Here is a 5,437-nt window from a genome sequence, read left to right on the forward strand (position 1 = left end):
TTACAATATGTCTTTTATGTGAGTTTTGCTGCACCGCTTCATCATTGTGTTTGTTTCAAATAAACCTTGCTAGCCTAAACCTTGTATCGAGAGGGAATACTTCTCATGCATCCAAATACTTGAGCCAACCACTATGCCATTTGTGTCCACCATACGTACCTACTACATGGTATTTCTCCGCCATTCCAAAGTAAATTGCTTGAGTGCTACCTTTAATCAATTCAAAATTTATCACCTCTGATTTGTGTCAATGTTTTATAGCTCATGAGGAAGTATGTGGTGTTTATCTTTCAATCTTGTTGGGCAACTTTCACCAATGGACTAGTGGCTTCATCCGCTTATCCAATAATTTTGCAAAAAGAGCTGGCAATGGGATTCCCAGTCCTAAATTAATTAATAAAAATAGACACTCCTCCATGGTATGTGCTTGATTGGACGGCACCCGAAGGATTCGGTTAGCCATGGCTTGTGTAAGCAAAGGTTGGGAGGAGTGTCATCATAATAAAACTAAAATACAAAGGCACTCCTTCATGGTATGAGATTGTTGGCAGGCACCCGAAGGATTCGGTTAGCCATGGTTTGTGAAAGAAAGATTGGAAGGAGTGCCACACAAAAATAAAATAAAATGGGAGCCGCTCTTTGAAGGTTTGTCTGGCAAGGGGGTTAGAGTGCCCACTACCATTCGTTGACAACAACAAACACCTCTCAAAATTTAATTTTATTGCTCTCTATATGTTTTCAAAATCAAAGCTCTAGCACAAATATAGCAATCGATGCTTTCCTCTTTGAAGGACCATTCTTTTACTTTTATTGTTGAGTCAGTTCACCTATTTCTCTCCACCTCAAGAAGCAAACACTTGTGTGAACTGTGCATTGATTCCTACATACTTGCATATTGCACTTGTTATATTACTCTATGTTGACATTATCCATGAGATATACATGTTATAAGTTGAAAGCAACCGCTGAAACTTCATCTTCCTTTGTGTTGCTTCAATGCTTTTACTATGAATTATTGCTTTATGAGTTAACTCTTATGCAAGACTTATTGATGCTTGTCTTGAAGTACTATTCATGAAAAGTCTTTGCTATATGATTCACTTGTTTACTCATGTCATTTACATTGTTTTGATCGCTGCATTCACTACATATGCTTACGAATAGTATGATCAAGGTTACGATGGCATGTCACTCCAGAAATTATCTTTGTTTATCGTTTACCTGCTCGGGACGAGCAGGAACTAAGCTTGGGGATGCTGATACGTCTCCGACGTATCGATAATTTCTTATGTTCCATGCCACATTATTGATGATATCTACATGTTTTATGCACACTTTATGTCATATTCGTGCATTTTCTGGAACTAATCTATTAACAAGATGCCGAAGTGCCAGTTGTTGTTTTCTGCTGTTTTTGGTTTCAGAAATCCTAGTAAGGAAATATTCTCGGAATTGGACGAAATCAACGCCCAGGGTCCTATTTTGCCACGAAGCTTCCAGAAGACCGAAGAGTCAACGAAGTGGGGCCACGAGGTGGCCAAACCATAGGGCGGCGTGGCCCAAGCCCTGGCCGCGCCGACCTAGGGTGTGGGCCCCTCGTGACGCCCCTTGACCTGCCCTTCCGCCTACAAATAGCCTTCGTCGCGAAACCCCCGATGCGAGAGCCACGATACGGAAAACCTTCCAGAGACGCCGCCGCCGCCAATCCCATCTCGGGGGATTCAGGAGATCGCCTCCGGCACCCTGCCGGAGAGGGGAATCATCTCCCGGAAGACTCTACGCCGCCATGGTCGCCTCCGGAGTGATGTGTGAGTAGTCTACCCCTGGACTATGGGTCCATAGCAGTAGCTAGATGGTTGTCTTCTCCCCATTGTGCTTAATTGTCGGGTCTTGTGAGCTGCCGAACATGATCAAGATCATCTATCTGTAATTCTATATGTTATGTTTGTTGGGATCCGATGAATAGAGAATACCATGTTATGTTGATTATCAAATTTATATCTATGTGTTGTTTATGATCTTGCATGCTCTCCGTTACTAGTAGATGCTCTGGCCAAGTAGATGCTTGTAACTCCAAGAGGGAGTATTTATGCTCGATAGTGGGTTCATGTCTCCGTGAACTGGGAAGTGACAAATCTCTAAGTTTATGGATGTGTTGGTGCCACTAGGGATAAAACATTGGTGCTATGTTCTAGGATGTAGTTAATGTTTACATTACTCTCAATACTTAATGCAATTGTCTGTTGTTAGCAACTTAATACTGGAGGGGGTTCGGATGATAACCTGAAGGCGGACTTTTTAGGCATAGATGCATGCTGGATAGCGGTCTATGTACTTTGTCGTAATGCCCAATTAAATCTCACTATACTCATCATAATATGTATGTGCATGGTCATGCCCTCTTTATTTGTCAATTGCGCAACTGTAATTTGTTCACCCAACATGTTGTTTATCTTATGGGAGAGACACCTCTAGTGAACTGTGGACCCCGGTCCAATTCTCTATACTGAAATACAATCTACTGCAACTGTTCTACTGTTTTCTGCAAACAATCATCTTCCACACTATACATCTAATCCTTTGTTACAGCAAGCCGGTGAGATTGACAACCTCGCTGTTTCGTTGGGGCAAAGTACTTGGTTTGTGTTGTGCAGGTTCCACGTTGGCGCCGGAATCCCTGGTGTTGCGCCGCACTACATCTCGCCGCCATCAACCTTCAACGTGCTTCTTGGCTCCTACTGGTTCGATAAACCTTGGTTTCATACTGAGGGAAAACTTGCCGCTGTACGCATCACACCTTCCTCTTGGGGTTCCCAACGGACGCGTGCTGTACGCGTATCAACCATACCTACCTACTACATGGTATTTCCCCGCCATTCCAAAGTAAATTGCTTGAGTGCTACCTTTAAAATTTCTATTCCTCTACCTTTGCAATATATAGCTCATGGGACAAATAGCCTAAAAACTATTGTGGTATTGAATATGTACTTATGCACTTTATCTCTTATTAAGTTGCTTGTTGTGCGATAACCATGTTCCTGGGGACGCCATCAACTACTCTTTGTTGAATATCATGTGAGTTTCTATGCATGTTCGTCTTGTCTGAAGTAAGGGAGATTTACCACCTTATGGTTAGAGCATGCATATTGTTAGAGAAGAACATTGGGCCGCTAACTAAAGCCATGATCCATGGTGGAAGTTTCAGTTTTGGACATATATCCTCAATCTCATATGAGAAAATTAATTGTTGCTACATGCTTATGCATAAAAGAGGAGTCCATTATCTGTTGTCTATGTTGTCCCGGTATGGATGTCTAAGTTGAGAATAATCAATAGCGAGAAATCCAATGCGAGCTTTCTCCTTAGACCTTTGTACAGGCAGCATAGAGGTACCCCTTTGTGACACTTGGTTAAAACATGTGCATTGTGATAATCCCGGTAATCGGAGCTAATTAGGACAAGGTGCGGGCACTATTAGTATACTATGCATGAGGCTTGCAACTTGTAAGATATAATTTACATGATACATATGCTTTATTACTACCGTTGACAAAATTGTTTCTTGTTTTCAAAATCAAAGCTCTAGCACAAATATAGCAATCGATGCTTTCCTCTTTGAAGGACCTTTCTTTTACTTTTATTGTTGAGTCAGTTCACCTATCTCTCTCCATCCCAAGAAGCAAACACTTGTGTGAACTGTGCATTGATTCCTACATACTTGCATATTGCACTTGTTATATTACTCTATGTTGACAAATATCTATGAGATATACATGTTACAAGTTGAAAGCAACCGCTGAAACTTAATCTTCCTTTGTGTTGCTTCAATGCCTTTACTATGAATCATTGCTTTATGAGTTAACTCTTATGCAAGACTTATTGATGCTTGTCTTGAAGTACTATTCATGAAAAGTCTTTGCTATACGATTCACTTGTTTACTCATGTCATATACATTATTTTGATCGCTGCATTCACTACATATGCTTACAAATAGTATGATCAAGGTTATGATGGCATGTCACTCCAGAAATTATCTTTGTTTATCGTTTACCTACTCGGGACGAGCAGAAACTAAGCTTGGGGATGCTGATACGTCTCCGACGTATCGATAATTTCTTATGTTCCATGCCACATTATTGATGATATCTACATGTTTTATGCATACTTTATGTCATATCTGTGCATTTTCTGGAACTAACCTATTAACAAGATGCCGAAGTGCCAGTTGCTGTTTTCTGCTGTTTTTGGTTTCAGAAATCCTAGTAAGGAAATATTCTCGGAATTGGACGAAATCAACGCCCAGGGTCCTATTTTGCCACGAAGCTTCCAGAAGACCGAAGAGTAAACGAAGTGGGGCCACGAGGTGTGATGGCGTGTAACTCACACGTTCGTTGGGAACCCCAAGAGGAAGGTATGATGCGCACAGCAGCAAGTTTTCCCTCAGAAAGAAACCAAGGTTTATCGAACCAGGAGGAGCCAAGAAGCACGTTGAAGGTTGATGGCGGCGGGATGTAGTGCGGCGCAACACCAGGGATTCCGGCGCCAACGTGGAACCTGCACAACACAACCAAAGTACTTTGCCCCAACGAAACAGTGAGGTTGTCAATCTCACCGGCTTGCTGTAACAAAGGATTAACCGTATTGTGTGGAAGATGATTGTTTGCAGAAAACAGTAGAACAAGTATTGCAGTAGATTGTATTTCAGTATAGAGAATTGGACCGGGGTCCACAGTTCACTAGAGGTGTCTCTCCCATAAAATAAACAGCATGTTGGGTGAACAAATTACAGTTGGGCAATTGACAAATAAAGAGGGCATGACCATGCACATACATATTATGATGAGTATAGTGAGATTTAATTGGGCATTACGACAAAGTACATAGACCGCCATCCAGCATGCATCTATGCCTAAAAAGTCCACCTTCAGGTTATCATCCGAACCCCCTCCAGTATTAAGTTGCAAAGAAACAGACAATTGCATTAAGTATGGTGCGTAATGTAATCAACAACTACATCCTTAGACATAGCATCAATGTTTTATCCCTAGTGGCAACAGCACAACACAACCTTAGAACTTTCTGTCACTATCCCAGGTGTCAATGCAGGCATGAACCCACTATCGAGCATAAATACTCCCTCTTGGAGTTACAAGCATCTACTTGGCCAGAGCATCTACTAGTAACGGAGAGCATGCAAGATCATAAACAACACATAGACATAACTTTGATAATCAACATAACAAGTATTCTCTATTCATCGGATCCCAACAAACGCAACATATAGAATTACAAATAGATGATCTTGATCATGTTAGGCAGCTCACAAGATCCGACAATGATAGCACAATGGGGAGAAGACAACCATCTAGCTACTGCTATGGACCCATAGTCCAGGGGTAGACTACTCACACATCACTCCGGAGGCGACCATGGCGG

This window comes from Lolium perenne, chromosome 3 (genome assembly GCF_019359855.2).
Source record: "Lolium perenne isolate Kyuss_39 chromosome 3, Kyuss_2.0, whole genome shotgun sequence".
NCBI lineage: Eukaryota > Viridiplantae > Streptophyta > Magnoliopsida > Poales > Poaceae > Lolium > Lolium perenne.